Raw genomic sequence first — 18,635 nt, 5'->3', positions numbered from 1 at the left:
AAATTTATTTTCCCCCTTCTCCTTTAGTTTAAAAGAGGAGCCCACAGCTCATGAAAATACATATTTTATTACTGTAATCACTAAAATAAAATGTCAATTTCAAGATTCTGGTTAAAAATCCGGCGGTTGCAGGTTTGGGTCTAATTCAATATCAAAGACATTTTATCTTATTTGTTTCATTTGTAAGTCATCTTAAGGGTAGACATTATTACGAAGTAATTGGAAAATATTTGCTTGTTATTAACAGTGATCAAGAGATCAATTTATACAAGAGACCGAACGATGTTTCCTCAAGAAACAATCGTAAAGAATAGAAACATTCTATTCTAGAAACAGAAAACTAAATATTAGAAACATTCTAATATTTACAGTAGATTACAATAGATAACCATTAGATACTAAACAGAGATAATAGAAACTATCTATTATCGTAATAGACATCCATGTTGCGAAATAGATTATCCATACTGTAGATATGAAAACTTTGCTCCACTCTGTTTGACAAGAAGATTGTCAATCTAGGCAACGCAATGGAACAAATTAAATGTTATGCACTGTGTCTAGCTATAGTTAAAAAATTTAGTGTTATGCACCGTGTTTAGCTATAATTTAAAAATTAAGTGTTATGCACCGTGTTTAGCTATAATTAAAAAATTTAGTGTTATGCTCCCTGTGTAGCGAGACTTGGTTTTAATTCTAGTTCATAAGAATAATGTGGTCTCCAGAATTTAGATTGATAAGAAGCTGTAGAACATTCGATGAGAAACTTAATATTTTGCATTTATATGAACAATTCAATATTTTTTTTAATGGTAATGGGCCGAAGCCTCAATTATACATTATTTATTATTATTATCTGTTGAAATTAATTATTGTTATGTGTTAAGTTAGAGTAGATTTCCACTTTAGGTGGTGTATCATGTTATCACATTCCACTTTATGAGTTGACTTCGCCTTTAGTGCACTTTATCATGTTATCACTCTCCAACTTTGTTACACTTTGGAGGATGATCCACCTCTAGTGGACATGTGATTCCATCTTGAGTGGGTAATAAGGTGTCTCTTGATTATCATGTAATGAAATGACACTTGTCCTTGTCTCATTCACTCCTTTCTACTGATCTTGGCTATATAACCAAGGGGTTTCCTATGTAATATCCAATTCCAGTTAAGTCCAACTGAATCATTCCAGCTGATCCATTTTATTGCATTATTGATAGGAATACAGTTTATTCTTGTCATGTTAATTCTCTCTTGTTATTGTTCTTTCCCATTGCCTCTAGATCTTTGGCAGCAACCTTCATAGCCAAATCTTACATTGTTCAAAGCCTATCGGGTGCTATTTGGATGGTCTCTTGAGAGATTTGAGTGCATATTTTGGGGGGTCCTCTTCATGACTTTCTATTGCAAAGTAAAATTGCAGCTTGTTGCTGCAAATCAGAGGTTGGCATCACATTAAGGGGGTCCAAAAAGCTCGAAGTCGACTTTTATTCCATCCATACCAAACACCAAAGGCTAAATCTATAGCCATTTAAATTTTGGACTTGCAGCAACAATTGAAACACTATAATTACATAGGTGATTTTCAAACAACGAATTTTCAATCATCCAGATTCTTTTTCTCAATCATTTTTTTTATTTGGGTTAGAATTTGGTGCTCTAGACATTGGTACAAGTAGTTTTTAATTTCAATGGTGGAATTTTACATACAATTGCATAATCCCATTTATGCAACTTCTGAGGCCTCGTTCAAATTCATATGGACTCCTTTTCAAATACATTTTTTTAAGTGCATGAATTGATCTGCATCTAACAGTTGTGCTATCTATTTACAACGATCGTGATTAGAAGTTGTTTCTTTCAAACTTTGTCTTTAGTTCGGCCTTTTGCATAGTGATCTACGTCTCTTAGACTGATTTTTATACCTATTAAAACAATCTGTCTTCCAACCCGTGGCAAGGGGGCTAGTTAGTCCTATGTTTTCTTGGCATATCAGTCCAATTGGAGGACATCATCAGCGATCATTTGCAGCACATTCTTGGTGGCATCATTATCAGTTCCCAACTTTGCATCAATGTTGTATTCTCTTGCAAGTAGTTCAAAATATCTCCGAGATATCTCAGATAAGTCAACTTATCATGATAAGTTGCAGATGGCAATAAAACTTGTATACTTATTGCAGACTTATTTTGCAGAAAAGTTTGCAAAATATCACAGATATTTGAGGCACTTAACGGTAATATATCTTCGAGTTAAAGCGATAAGTTGATAAAATAGCACCCACACCTGCAATTTGGACAGTGACAGCCCAGCAAAAGGCAAAATTCAGTTTTTTGGTAAGCAACAGCAGATTTGGAGAAAAGAGGAGAGAAAGAGTTGGGAGGGCAGCCACAGCCACAGACACAACAGACTTCTAGGGCTACACTCCCTCCCATTCCAGGAGTTTTTACTAGAGTTATTGGGAAGGGGGAGAGGAAGATGTAGACTATTTTGATATTGTACTTGACAATTGTATTTGCTTATAGTTTTTGAAGGACATTTTCTATTTCTAGTTTGATTTAGAGTTCAGACCAGCAAACTATGGCTAAGAGCCATCAGCTTGTTTGGTTTGTTTACTCATTTACTGTCTCATTAGATGCATTTCATTAAGTCTCGAATTTTGCAAAAAAATTCTATTTCTAATTAAATTTAAGCAATTTTTTGTTCCCAAGAAGTTCCAAACTTATCAAAATATTTGCTCATATCATTTTTTGTCCTCGGTGATATATTATCAATAACTATATTTTGAACTATGCTCTTGCATGTGCTAATACGAAGAGTCATTGTTCTTTGTACTTCGTCATTGGTAATATATTTAATATAATCCTTATGTACTTAGTAGATAAGGAAGTATCTTGTGAGCTTGGTGTGTGGTTACAATCCGTACTTAGAATAAACCAATTTGGCATTGGCAAGTACCCATTTGATGCTCAGGTAGGTGTCCCCATGCCTGATCTCCATCATATTGCAGTGAGAGATTCATCATCAGTTCTGCATCCACATTGTTACCTAGTTTTGTCACACTTCAACATTCTTGGTGCAGCACTGACTCTATTTTCTTCCTATTGAGGAGGCATTAGTCGTCATCTTGGACCATCTCTGTACGAGATTCTACGTTGAGGGGGGAGCTTCATGGTCTTTCATTTTCTCTCTTATAGAGGGACTTTTTCCTCACATGAGGTCTTGTTCTTGTCATACATCATTGAGAGTATTCTTTGTTTTCATCTCTCTTTTGGAGGGGAGTTTTCTCCTACATGGCTTCCTCCCTTTCTCCATTTGTGAGAGATTGCATTTGCACTTGTAGATGAGTACCTGACATGGTCTACCAGTTGGGACCCATCTTGCATTGTTACTTTTGTATATTCTCCCTAAGTTGCACTTAACAAGGGGTTTTTGTCTAGTTAAAGCATTTTACCTTGGTTAATTGTACCTAGGTCCTAATTACACTTTACTTAATCTTACCTAGAGACCACATAGGAGCTTTAGCGTACTTATCAATTAATCACTCGACCTTTAGCGCACTTATCATTTTATCACTTCCCACCTTTGTTGCACTTTGGAGGCTGATCCACCTTTAGTGGACATGCGATTCCACCCTGGGTAGGTGATGAAGTGTCTCTCGATTATCATGCAATGAGACAACAACACTTGTCATTGTCTCATTTACTCCTTTATACTCACCTTGGCTATATAACCAAAGGGTCTCCTATGTAATATTCACATCAAGTTGATTCCGATTGAGTCAATCATTCTAGTTGATCCATTCTATTGCATTATTAATAGGAATACAATTTGTTCTTGTCATATTGATTCTCTCTTGTTATGGTGCTTCCCGATTGCCTCTAGATCTTGGGTGGTTACTTTCATGGCCAAATCTTACACCTTTCACTTTGATGGAGACCCTGCAAACAGATAAGAGATCATTTATAATCATAACTCATAACTAGATATCTTAAGTTAGAAATGGAAATGTAGATGAAATTACTGGATTGTTCAGACCAATGTTAAGATGGCTCAACTGCAAAAGTGATAAGATAGCCGAGTGGATAAGGTGCCCTTAAGACCATCTACCCTAGGCCCAAGAGTGGATATAACATTCATCTTGGCCTCATGTGGCATATGACATCCACATGAGGTGGAGTGCCTAGTGAGGTGTCCTATCACCATTACCCTCAATCTTGCTACTTCTATCTTACTTCCAATGATTGAATATCTTTATGCAGTCATTTACCATGATGGATGTCATGAGGAGCATTCACAATAGGGTGCCCAAAAGACATCTTTCCTAAGCTCAATGCAGTCACCTTTTGCCCCTTTGACCCATGGGACTCTCCAGTCATATACCATGAGGTGAAGGGCTTAGAAGGTGATGTCATCACCGTTTTCCCACCTGTAATCCCTCATTTCCCCCACCATTGCTGGTTGCAAAAGTCAAAAAAATATGTAGTACTTCATTCATATCTCCTAGATTAAAACATACCTGAGTCAGCAACGAAATGCATATTAAAGCAGAAGCATGCAGATATATGTATATATGTCTGTATGCATATACATGTAAGCAATCACATACGAATATCATATTCCTGAAGTTTATACATAATTCAACATAGAGGAGTTATAAATAGATTTTACACACCATATGTGTCACGGGATACTCATACCAGGGATCGCAGATCTGAATTTATTATTAGTATCTGTTCTTCCTCCCAGATGTTTTTTCTTCTCCTTCAATGATATTGGAGAACGTGTTTGAACTTCCTTTTATCTCATCTGATGGGAAAGGATGTGATTCTAAGGGATGTTTCTCCTTAGATCGCATCTCCTCATAACTTGAGTATACTGATTTAAAATGCAATTCACACCTCTTCATATTATTGATTTCAGCCTTTACTTTTTACTATTAAATATGTTTACCAAAGCTCAATTGAACAAAATTCCCAAGCCCTCAACTCTTCAACGTACAGATCAAGGGCAAGAAAGTTCATTCGATGTGAACACTCTCTGTGACAATATCTATACCAGTTTTTGACACTCTAAAGGCTTTCAACATTGGGGGCATACTCACTGAATAAGTTTTCCAAGCATAAACAACTCCCCAATTGCCACCACCACCTCCTCTCAACAGTGTAAACATCTTCATCCATGTTGTATAATATTGATTGTATGATCTCTTTTCTCATGAAGTGAAGATGAAATGGAATCAAATTAAGAGAAATATGTAGGTTTTATATGTTGTTTGAATGTCTGGAATCAATTATTGAATCTTTTAGGCTTGACTCTATTCAACGTGTTTTTAGACTCTATTTAACTCGTATTTTGTTTCGTATGAATGCAAGATAAATTGAACAACGTTTATGGTAACTTAGACAAGCATAGCCAAAGACCACAGGGCATAGCTTCTGCAATATGACCAATTTTATTTTCCTGTTATTAACATCTTCCAGCTAAAGATTGTACAAATTATGGGGGGTGCAATCATATTCAACCATAGGATTGAAATCTAGTGAACTTTATGGAAGATTCCATTTTGCCATGTAAGTTACATTTAAAGCTAGGATACTGAATCGCTTGGGGAAAGCCTAGAGGCGAAGGCGAAGGCGAAGGTGGATGTAATGACCCTTACTATAAAGGCCACTGAAACCCTCAAACTGGACTTAGGAATTTTGTCAAACAGTTGGCATGTACCGAATAAGGCTGCAATATTACTAATTGTTGTACAACAAAACCTCAATATATGATGCCAATCTGTGTCACAAGGTTCGCCGAATTTTCGGCTTGAAATTCGAAATTTGGCGAACCTTAAAAAATAAATTTAAAAATCAAAAAATTCGCCTCAAGTTCGTACGGCTATTATTTTGTTGTCGTTTTGCATAAATATTATTTTATTCTGGGCCGTTTTAGGGTTTTCGACTTAAAAAAGTTGTTAAAAAAAGCTTTCCGTCATTGCAAATTATTGGGTTTGGTGTTCGCTGTCTAAGGCTTCTAAAGCTATCATTTGAGCGCTAAAGCTGAAACGCCCACTGGTCATCTGCTATAGAGGCTGAAACGCCTGTTTGTAACGGCTGCTGGGGCTGAAAAATCCGTCTCCAGGCTGGATGTTGGAGTGCAGGCTGGACGCTGCAGTGAGTCGTGACTGGTTCAACCTCACGCGAACGGCAGAGGGAAGAGGGAGGCTCACGTGGACGGCAGAGGTCTCAGGTAGGCAAAACCGTTCGCCATTGTTCAAACTTCATTCCTTTCCTTCCTGCGTCCTGCGTCCTGCGTCTGCATTTGTTTTGTAAAGTTTTATAAATGTTATAACATTATAATGTTTTAAAAATTTTGTTTTTTATTATTATTGTTATTAAATTATTGTTATAACTTTTAAAATTTGTTTATTTTAAAAAGTTTTAAAAATATTATAATGCATAAAGAGTTATAACTTATAAGCTATAAATATTAAGATTTAAAAAAAATAGAATATTTTAATAAAACATTATTAGGTTATTTTAATATAAAATATTAAGATTTTAATCATCAAATAATATTAGATTTGTATTTTAATATAAATATAACAATATTTATCATAAAACAATAATAAACAATAGAATTTTATATATATTAAATTATTATATAAATTTTTAAATTAAAACATTATATTAATATTCATAAGCTTTTAATATTTCCTTTGCGTAATTATTTAACTGTGTATGTATTATTTATTTTTAAAGCAAAGTGCAAAATAGTTTGATTTAATATCATTATTTGTTATTAATAATAAATATTATTAATTTATTTATACTATATACTTTTTATTTATTATTTATTATTTGTATATAAAATAAAAAGCTAATGTATATTAAAACATTAAAAAAGTATTATGTATTTACTTTATATTTTAAAACAATTAGATTTTACTTAGTTTTTAAGTTTAATATTTTTTAATTTTAGAATATTTTAATTTTTTTATAAGAGTTTAAAAGGGTTATTTTAGTATCTAGTTAATTAAAATAAAGTTTGGTATTTATTCATATTTCATTACCGAGTTTGAAATAATTATTTCTTATATTTCCTTTTCACGTTTTCAAGAAAATATTGATTGTTTTTTAATATTAATTTTCTTTTGCATCATGCAGGCTGTAATTGAATGGCTCCGAAAAAATCAAAGTCTGAAGTATGGAAATATGTGACAAAAGATGGTGCTAAACTCTATTGTACTAATTGTACGAAAGATTTTACAGGAAGTCTAACAAGGGCAAGAGACCACTTACTTGGTATCAGTGGGGGTACAGGAGGAGGTGTTAGAGCATGTCCAAAGGTCACTGATGCAATGGTAGCTGATATAGAGAGAGAACTAATCCTTTTGAGTGAAGCTGATCGAAAAAAGATACAGAAAAAACAAAGAATTCAAGATGATGTGTCTAGGTTCACATCTGTGTCATCCTCTAGTTTTCTCAAGTCTACATCCATAGGTTCAATGAAACAGAGTGGAACATTAAACAGCTTTTGGAAACCAATAGAGAGACAAGAGGTTGATGATGCATGGGCTGATTATTTCTTTACTGGTGCTGTCCCGTTCAATGCGGCAAGGAATCCCCATTTCCGTAATGCAGTTGTGAAAACAGCAGAGTTCGGTAAAGGCTACACACCTCCATCTTCAAAAGCTTTGAGAACAACTCTTTTGGAGAGGTCCAAAGGCAGAGTGACAGGAAAGTTAGATGTGATCAAAGCCTCTTGGAAGGCAACAGGTTGTACTGTATTGAGTGATGGGTGGTCAGATATATGTCAGAGGCCTTTGATTAATGTATTGGTGGCTTCCCCTGAAGGAGTTGTGTTCTTGAAAGTGATTGACACCAGCGATCAAAAGAAAACTTCAGCATATATTTTCCAGATATTAGAAGAAGCTATTATTGAAGTGGGGGTAGAAAATGTGGTTCAGGTGGTTACTGATAGTGCAGCGAATTGTGTGGGAGCTGGGAAGCTGATTGTAGAGAAGTACCCACAGATTTATTGGAGCCCATGTGCAGCCCATTGTTTGGATTTGTTGCTTCATGACTTGGCCAAGTTCCCATGGATACATGAAGCAATTTATAGAGGGAGATCAGTTGCAAATTTCATTAGAAACCATCGTCTCACCTTGAGTCTTTACAGGAAACATGCATCGAGAGAGTTGTTGAGGCCTTGTGACACAAGGTTTGCTTCATTCTATATCACATTGAGGAGAGTAATTGAAGAAAAGGCAGCTTTGAGATCTGTGATTTGTTCTAATGAGTGGGAAGGTTCAACACTTTCTAAAAGTGCTAAGGGGAAGAACATAGAGCAAATCATTTTAAACAGCAATTTTTGGGAAAGTGGATCAAAGGTTTTGAGCATATGTGGTCCAATTGTTGAGGTTCTTCGTATGGTGGATGGTGATGCTCCTTGCCTTGGCATGCTTTATGAAAGCATGGACCGTTGTAAAGAATCCATTCAGAGAGCATTGAAGAATGTGGAAGCAGACTACATGGAGATATGGGAGGCAGTTGATTTTAGGTGGAAAATGATGCACACACCTCTACATGCAGCAGCTTGCTATTTGGAGCCCAAGTTATTTCGTATTGACAGACAAAGTGATAGTGAAATTATGGTAGGGCTTTATGATGCCATTAGCAAGTATGAGCCGGATCAAAACATTGCAGCTTTGATCAGGGACCAATGTTGGAGATACAAGAAAGCAGAAGGGATGTTTGGAATGCAAGCAGCACAATATGACATGACACGAGCTGAGGTAACTGGGTCTAGATGGTGGATGAGCTATGGGGCACAAACTCCTGAACTACAGCGCTTTGCTATTAGAGTATTGAGTCAGGGAGCAAGTTCATCAGCATGTGAGAGGAATTGGAGTTGTTTTGACCACATTCATTCTAAAAAGAGGAACAAGCTGCTGTCCGGAAAGTTGGGAGATCTTGTCTATGTTCGTAGCAATTTGAAATTGCTCATGAACCAATCAGCAAAGGACTCCACATCTTCCTCACAAAAAGGAATTTCAGAAGACATGGCAACTGGACCTCTAGAGGAACCAGACTTCTTGGATGATGAGCTAAGTAGTGACACTGATGATGATTCTAGAGTAAATCAGCCAAGTGCTCTCGATAACCTGGAGCTTTTTTGAAGTTTAATAGTATTGACTTTTGACTATAATATTTTGACAAGAACTATCTTCGTACTTTTGCTAATTTTGAGCTATTTGAAGTTCTAAACTTTGAAGTATAAAACGCTGATCTATCTTTTGGATAGTAAAAGAACTTTGTAATCATGATTTCACATGTTTCTTATGGGTTATATCTTATAAATGTGATATCTTTTGTTGTAATGATTTCAAATCTATTTTGTAATCTCAAACTATTCTGATTATATATTGGATATATTGTTAGACATGAAAAGATGTTTTCTATTGTAGTTATGAATTGAAAAGTTCCTTGCATTAAACTCAAACATACAATAATAATGATAAATAACATATTTTTTGGAGAATTACATGAGGCGAATTTAATGTCGAATTTTTTTCGAGTTTTTTGACTTGTCGAACTTCATCCGAACTTCATCCTTGTCGAACTCGAACTCGAACTCGAACCTTGTGACTTAGATGCCAATAATGTATGAGCAACAATTCCAGATTATAACACTACCAATCTAAGAGATAGATGACAATCTGAAACTCAAATATGAAGTCCAATGCAATTCTGATTTTATGACAGCAAATAGAACTGATTACAATGAGAGACTGTCACAACTATGCACTTCTAATACATCAAGCTCTTGACAATGCAATGTTATGACATGAACAATAACCCAGTTCAGATTTGGAATGCAAATGACGAAACTTTTACAACAGTTATTAATGACTGGAAATAACTATTTATGCAATGACAGTGCTGACTGTTCTAATCCATAACATGCAATATTTTGGCAATCAAAACTTCAGTTTGTGCACCTGGAATAGCTCCAATTTTGCCGGATATGAATGCTGAATTAATGCCACACGAAGACCTCACAATCTGCCCCAAACCGACTCACAATATTGCTGCTGCTGCCCAACTGACAGGGCCGTACAGGTACGGCCTGGTACGGCTGCTAGATAAAAAATATTGCAGCGTTTTTTTGTCACTCCAAAAACAATAAATCTGGGCGCCTAGGGTTGCTGAATAACCCCCTAAAATATGAAATTCATCCGTCAAGCCAATTAGGAGTTATGAGCAAAAACGTGGGTCCAAACCCTGGATTGGCAGTTTGAAAATAATGCACAACTGTGTCTTCAAACCCTGTTAATCAATCCACAAATGCTAGGGCACAACTGAAACCCTTATTCCAACCAAAGTAAACCCTTATAACTGAATCTCAATGAAGTCCAAATGAGATGGCTGAATTACCAACTCCTCAAATGCAACAATTCAGGTGATATTTCACACCCTCAAAGTCGCCAATCCAAGGGAGTGATTCGTTCCCAATGATCAAATAATAATTTGCAGACCCAAGAGACTACAAATTTGCTCCACAATGGAAGAAGTAGAAGAAATCTCAAATCCAAGCATGTCCAAAATGAGAGGCCCAGCCCTCTATTTATTCACTTTTCTAAGAAGTTGCTAGAACTTCTAGAAACATCCTTTATAAAATCTCATTATAATGCACTTTTTCTAGAACTTCTAGAAACATCCTTTATAAAATCTCATTATAATGCACTTTTTATAATAAAGTAATTTTATAAAATAAAAAGTGCAACTCAACTTAAAATTATAACATGTAGGCCCCAATAACACATAATAATAAAATATAACCTCTTAACACTTCTTCAAGAGCAAGATATGACCCTCTGATCCGCAGAATTGACTCTCTCTCCACACCATTTGCCTACGAGAGTCTGGAATAGGCAAAATCCATGATCAATGTCATGTCGAACTAAAGAGGGGACATTACAGTGGACGGGCACATGGAGGTGAGTGGGTACCCTGCGGGTGCCGCCCAGATGCCACCCACAAGCATCCGGATGCAGACGGAAGCCTGTTCATTCGCATCCGAATGCTTATGGGTGGCATCCAGGTAGCACCTTCCGTCCACATCTAGATCCCTATGGGTGGCATCTAGGCAGCACATGTAGGGCATCTGGGCACTTCCGAATGCCTCCACGGAAATCAAACAAAAAAATGCTTTCTCACCTAAACACAAATTAAAACGTGTGTTTTAGGCTTTTAACAACTTTTTTTTGCCAAACCCTAAAATGGCCCTAATAGAAGCCTTTCAACCATCATTTTGTTTGCAGCTAGGTTTGCTCTTCTCATTTGGCTTCCATTTTGTCATTTTGAAGGCAACTTGATTATTTTCAAAAAGGAGCGATTGTAGGGTGAGAGTTGGCTTCCAAGTTCATTAAAACACTAAGAGGTAAGCATTTTATCCCATTCTTGAGTGTTTCAATGAACTTTTTAGAATTTTTGATGAATTTTTTCAAGTTTGTGCAGAAATTTTTCAAGTTTTTCTAGTTTTTTTTTTTTTAAATTTAGAAACAAGTTTAGGCATCTATTTGAATGGTTTTGTATCATTGTTTTTTACTTGTATGCTTAATATTCATAATTTTTTTATTGATTTAAATTTATTTAATTTCTTATTATAGAAAGAAACTACATTGTATTGTGCAAGAATAGCTGCCACCGACAGTCAGAGTTCCATGGGAGGACTAGGTCAGAGTTCAGTGGCAGGGCAAGGAGGGGATAATTTCAAAATTGATTTAGGGTCTCCTCTATGGAGACATACAACAAGAATATCATAGGTTTTGGGTGGTGGCTCCTATATTTGGAGTTGTAATTATTGTCGAAGTAACAAAGTAAAGTCTTTCAAAAGCTCTTATTCTCGGGTAAAACTTCATTTCATAGGCCCTACTAGTAAAGGTTTTGGAATGTGCAAAGGTGCAGATCGGAAGGGGTTGTCCGATGCACAGATAACTTCATTTGTAAAAGAACAAGAAGTTGTTGATCATTTGATTAAAAGATTAAAAAAAAAGTTATTATCAACCTCCTTACTCAAAAAAGAACAAGATGCAACCACTTGCCGAAATGGAACCACTTGTATCTTCCAAACATCCATTCATGCAAGTGCATGTACTGGGAGAGGAGGATGAAGTAGAAAATAATGCATCAGCCCGGAAAAGAGGCCCCCTACACTTTGTATTTAAAATGGAGGCAAGAGACCATGTTGATGAAGCCACTGCATGTTGCCTCTATGCTAATCGCCTTCCATTCAACCTTGTAAGATCACCATATTGAAAGGAAATGGTAAGAGCCATCAAAGAAGCACCAAACATGTAATGTCCCCTTTTTAGCATTTATAGCATGATGTTGTTGTTAGCCTATTTCCCCACGGTCCCATAGGCTAACCAGGACATTAAAGGGACTTAGAGGCCATTTGGCCTAGATAGTTTCAGCTGCAGGTCTTTCTGTGGGGTTTTGAGGCAACTTTGGGCATACTTACTATTTATAGTAAGTCATCTTGGATATGGTCGGATATCCAGTGGCAACGGTATGTCGATGGTAATTGTTTAAAATCGACAAGAAGACTTGTTTATCATTTATAAGATTTGTTATGCATTGATAAAGCTATTTTATAAAGTTAAATTTAAATATTTAACTTTATTAATGCATAGACTATAGTTTGTGGGAAATATTTAAATTAAAAGAGTCCCCTTTATTTTATAACACATTGAAGACATAAGTTACATAAAGAGAGTGATGTTTTATCCCACATGTAGAAAACGAAGGATTGAGGTCTTATGAGAACACTATAAAAGAAAGGGAAGAGCTTCTTTTTAGTATACTTGGAAATATAAAAGAAATTGGGAAATTTTCTAGAGATTATGTCTCAATAATTTGAAGGAAGAAATCCTTTCAAGCTGGAAATCTTGACGCCATTGAAAGATATGATCTTGAGATTTAACATGGTAGCAGTCCGAAAAAGTAGATACGAAAAAGCAGTCCGAAAAAGCGGAACCGAAAAAGCAGGCTAAAAAAGCAGTCCGTAAAAGTAGTCCAAAAAAGCGGAACTGAAAAAGCAGTCCGTAAAAGCAGTTAAAGAAAAGCCGATCCGAAAAAGCAGTTCGAAAAAGCAAAGCAGAAGGGGCAGCATTGAAAGAAATTATTACAGCCATCTACAACCAGGTTCCCTTGTTAGTATTGGTTTTTAAAGTATTATAAGTTTCAGCTGTAAGTGTGCATTATACCAGCATTATCATTTTGTAATCCCTGTAAATGCCAAAAGTCTTGGCCATATTTCATGAGCATTATATTTGAAATTTCATTGCAATTAAGAAGATAATAGTTGTTGGTGTCATTTAAGCAATTCAATATCATTATTTATCAGCTAGTTAGTTTGCATACCAACTGTTTCTAAAAATGTCAGTTGGTTGTATGTATTCATTTTTCATGCTTAGATCATATATATGCACTGAATATTATCAAAATTAGTAGCACACTCATGTTAGGTCATTGTGTAGTCCATTTGGAGTCTTCTAGCACAAGATTCTCATTGATGCAAATTGAAGAAAGAGTCATTTAAAGCCAGCTAAAATACAATATCAGTCATACGTCCCTTGCCTGTGAATTGTTTGATGAAATTCCTTGAGCTTTCATTAGCATTTTAGAGAGCAGATTTGAGGAGGGTCATTACAGTGGTATCAGAGCTTGTTTATCCTGCCATCCTAGTGGGTACAAACACAATGAACAGGTGGTGATATGACAGATTGGAGTGTTCAACCTTTAACTCATCACTATAATTTAAGAAGAACCAAGGCTCGTTTAAACATAGGACAAGAGGAACAGGAAATCTAGAATACAAGTGAACAGGTTATTGGCAATATGGGAGACAGGAATGCTCGGGATCCTGGAGAGGAAAGATTCTTACAGTTATTAGAGACCTTGGCACAAGGACAGCGATTAGTAGAACAGAGGGCACAGGAACAAAATCAGAGAATGGAGCTTATGATGCAGATGATGGCTCGTCAAATGGGGTTGAACGCTAACATAGGTGGAGGAAATAATCAGAATGGTAATAATCAGAATGGTAACAATCAGAATGGGAATAATCAAGATGGGACACATAATGGAAGTGAACAAGTTGGGAACAATTTCGGTCATGCACCCCAGCAAGCTAGGACAATGAGTTCGAGGCCCATGATTCCCACATTTCCTCCTAGAGCTCCAGAGCAGCCCCTACCAGAGCCCCAAATCACTGATATATAGGACCAGCTGAGGAGAGATTGCGAAGTCGGAGGTCCAAATTTTACTGCTGCAATCACCTTTAGGGAGTATATAGATGTGCGGATGAAGCATATGCCACGTGGACATGACAAGAACCAGAGCTATGAGCTACGGAAGAAAGTAGGGAAACTTCAATTACCGTATTATGATGGCTCGAGGAAGTCTACAACAAGAGCTTAGGTTCAAAAGCTTGACACATACTTTCAAATGAACCCTATGCCTGAGGAAAAAGCTATTAAGTATGCAGCAATTCACGTAGATGTGTTAGCACACGAGTGGTGGCATCATGGTATGGTCACTATGGGTCATGCACACATTACCTCATATGTAGAGTTTACGGAGAGACTGATTGAACATTTTGATAGGCCTAAGGATCGTACCTTCCCTATGACAGGCAAAAACTTGTATGAGGAGTTTAACAGACATGTTGATTCGATACAGGGAGACATTAGCACATCTTCAAGTAATGATTTATCTGCATCATCTTCACAGGCAGAAGGGGTTACAAATGTTGTGCAGGTTGAGCCAATAGCATCAGAAGGTGATATCACAGGTACACCAGATAGTGTGATTGACACAGATAGTGATCCCAGTACAGTTGGGCTGGATGAAGTTACAGCAATTGAGGATACTGTCATGCTTGAGGATAGTACAGTTGATCAAAAAGTGAGCATTCAAGACTTTGCGGAAAATGAGTATCAAGCACAGTTGGATGCTTCTTCACATGAGATAGAGGCTAGTAGCTCTTTACTTGGTTTGGCAAGCCAGCTGAAGACAAGGGACAAGCATATTGTCACGGCTTTATCTCATCATGACAGGATACATGGATTGATTGAGAATCACATTTGGATGATTCAACTGCAGGAGAGACAGAAAGGAGTCACAACAGGTTCTTCTTGTGACAACTTACAACAGATCAAGGAAGGCATGGAGGCAATGAAGGTAAGTTACATACACCTACTTTCAGATCGCGATCATCTCCTTAATCTTGCAGGGATCTATTTAGATGCATTGAAGAAGGAGGAGGAGGTTGATCAGCTTTCTCATGAGCTAGAGGATACTCGGAATTCTTTGGTGTGTATTCAGTTGGCTCTCCAGGATTCTGAGAGACATGTGGACAAGCTTTGTCTTGAGGTGAACTCAGTTCGGGAGTTAGCGCATATAGCAGGGACTCGGTTTTCTTTTATAGTCAGGTCACATGTTGATGATTTCTCAGAGATGATAGAGTTTACAGGAGAGTCCCAGGATCTGAGTATTACAGATGATAGCTATTCTGAGGTTACTCCTTTGGACAGTGTACTAAGGATAGAGTATAGGAGTTCGACCAGTTGGCACAATCATGTGTCTAGTCAGCTGAGAGTTGGCAAGCGAGACATTTCTATCGCTTGCGAGCATTTCGACGATGTTCGTCAGTGGTTAGCAGTTTATGGATGGGGTTCTCCTACTAGTGATGAGCAGGGAGGCAGTTATCTTTCCTTGACAGAGATCCACTCTTTATGGGAGGCTATCCAGATTCTGAGACAGAATTATATGCAGTTGGTAGCCGACAGAGATTATCTTATGGAGTGGAGCAGTACAGCATATGACGCATTATTGGTCAAGGAAGATGAGGTGAGTAAGCTTACTCGGCAGCTCGAGGTGACTTCTGAGTTTCTTGAGAGTACACAGTTGGCTTTCAAGGAGTCACCGTTTCATTTAGCTAAGGTGACCATGGAGTTAGAACGACTTCAGTCTTTACCAGATTCTGTACAATCACGAACCGTGGTGTCTGGTGATCCACGGATGTCCATGGTCGAGGTTGATAGAGGTAGTGGAGATGAGGATATATCTGTCCACAACACTAGTATTGGCATATTTGGTCCGTTTCCATTGGAGGCAAGTTCAACTGAGTTGGGCGCTGCGGCTGAGCATTGTGATATGTTTGACTTGGAGGGCACAGAGACTAGTGATGTTGTTGTTGATTCTGCACTCTTGGCTATATCATCCTCTGACTTAGCTGATGATCAATCACAGTTGGTTGTATCACGTCTGCAGGATGAGTCTTTGACTGGGATTGGTTCTTTTTACCGGCATTATACTGTAGGATTTGTTCATCAGTTTGCTTTTGATCCACGTGTTGAGGAGTTGATGGTAGACAAGTTTGGTCTGGGCTCTCGTTTTTGCTATCTACCGTGTAATGACTATTCACCATCAACAGTGCATGGGTGTTATGGTTATGAGACAGTGACCGGTGATCTACAGAGTTGTGTTGATTGCAGTGGGTGTGCAGTGTGTGGATTCTCTGTATTTGGTACAGTTTCATGCGGGAGTATTCATCTTTGTTGCAGAATTGTATTGTACATTCCATATAGGCTAGTGGGATGTGTTGATGGTATTTACTATGTTGGCAGTTTGGGTTATCTACTCTACTTGGGTTTTGATATTTTGTGAGCTTGTTTCTGATGGGTTCCTGACTTTGGAGTTTGGGTGAGTTGTATTCGCCAATTTGATTATGGATTCCTCTTGGTTAATTTTCAGAGGTTGTTGCAGGAGCCTATGTTGAATGACAGCAGTATAGTTCATGACTACATTTGGGATCCAGGCGAATTGATTGGGTTGTTGTTCGACCATTGCTTGGGGACAAGCAATTTTGGGAAGGGCGGACTGTAATGTCCCCTTTTTAGCATTTATAGCATGATGTTGTTGTTAGCCTATTTCCTCGTGGTCCCGAAGGCTAACCAGGACATTAAAGGGACTTAGAGGTCATTTGGCCTAGATAGTTTCAACTGCAGGTCTTTCTGTGGGGTTTTGAGGCAACTTTGGGCATACTTACTATTTATAGTAAGTCATCTTGGATATGGTCGGATATCCAGTGGCAACGGTATGTCGATGGTAATTGTTTAAAATCGACAAGAAGACTTGTTTATCATTGATAAGATTTGTTATGCATTGATAAAGCTATTTTATAAAATTAAATTTATATATTTTACTTTATTAATGCATAGACTATAGTTTGTGGGAAATATTTAAATTAAAAGAGTCCCCTTTATTTTATAACACATTGGAGACATAAGTTACATAAAAGGAGTGATGTTTTATCCCACATGGAGAAAACGAAAGATTGAGGTCTTGTGAGAACACTATAAAAGAAAAGGAAGAGCTTCTTTTTAGTATGCTTGGAAATATAAAAGAAATTGGGAAATTTTCTGAAGATTATGTCTCAATAGTTTGAAGGACGAAATCCCTTCAAGCTGGAAATCTTGACGCCATTGAAAGATATGGTCTTGAGATTTAACATGGTAGCAGTCCGAAAAAGCAGATACGAAAAAGCAGTCCGAAAAAGCGGAACCGAAAAAGCAGTCCGAAAAAGCGGAACCAAAAAAGCAGGTTGAAAAAGCAATCCGTAAAAGCAGTTCAAAAAAAGCCGATCCGAAAAAGCAGTTCGAAAAAGCAAATCGGAAAAGCAAAGCAGAAGAGGCAGCATTGAAAGAAATTATTACAGCCATCTACAACCAGGCTCCCTTGTTAGTATTGATTTTTAGGGTATTATAAGTTTCAGCTGTAAGTGTGCATTATACCAGCATTATCATTTTGTAATCCATGTAAATGCCAAAAGTCTTAGCCATATTTCATGAGCATCGTATTTGAAATTTCATTGCAATTAAGAAGATAATAGTTGTTGGTGTCATTTAAACAATTCAATATCATTATTTATCAGCTAGTTAGTTTGCATACCAACTGTTTGTAAAAATGCCAGTTGGCTGTAGGTATTCATTTCTCATGCTTAGATCATATATATGCACTGAATATTGTCAAAATTAGTAGCACACTCATGTTAGGTCATTGTGTAGTCCATTTGGAGTCTTCTAGCACAAGATTCTCATTGATGCAAATTGAAGAAAGAGTCATTTAAAGCTAGCTAAAATACTATATCAGTCATACGTCCCTTGCATGTGAATTGTTTGATGAAATTCTTTGAGCTTTCATCAGCATTTTAGAGAGCAGATTTGAGGAGAGTCATTACAAAACAATTACACAAGTCCTAGGTATGAAAAGGTGTGTACAACACTCTTGCAAAAGGAGAGAGTTTCTATAGAGAAAGCACTTCAACCCATTAGAAATGCTTGGAAAACTTTGGGTCTGATAATTGCATCTAACGGTTGGAAAGATACAAGAAACGGGTCATTAATTAATGTGATTGCAGTGTCCCCCAAAGGGTCAATGTTTCTAAAGGCAATTGATTGTCAAGGGGAGGTGAAGGATTCACAATTCATCTTTAATATTCTCATTGAGGCCATAGATATGGTGGGTAGTTGATGGGGACACAACCCAAGAACAGAATGAACACAATAGAAAAAG

The 18,635-nt window shown here is 37.0% G+C and overlaps 1 protein-coding gene across 1 annotated transcript in view; it reads right to left on the bottom strand.

The window, feature by feature from the left end:
• The window catches only part of LOC149572821 (clathrin adaptor complexes medium subunit family protein), a 116,801-nt gene that overhangs the window by 86,291 nt on the left and 11,875 nt on the right, over positions 1–18,635 (bottom strand). The gene's annotated exons all lie outside the window — the stretch shown is intronic.

Source organism: Cupressus sempervirens, chromosome 2 (genome assembly GCF_028749045.1).
Source record: "Cupressus sempervirens isolate cs-2001-9-10 chromosome 2, ASM2874904v1, whole genome shotgun sequence".
Lineage (NCBI taxonomy): Eukaryota > Viridiplantae > Streptophyta > Pinopsida > Cupressales > Cupressaceae > Cupressus > Cupressus sempervirens.
This window is presented reverse-complemented; position numbering and strand designations above follow the sequence as displayed.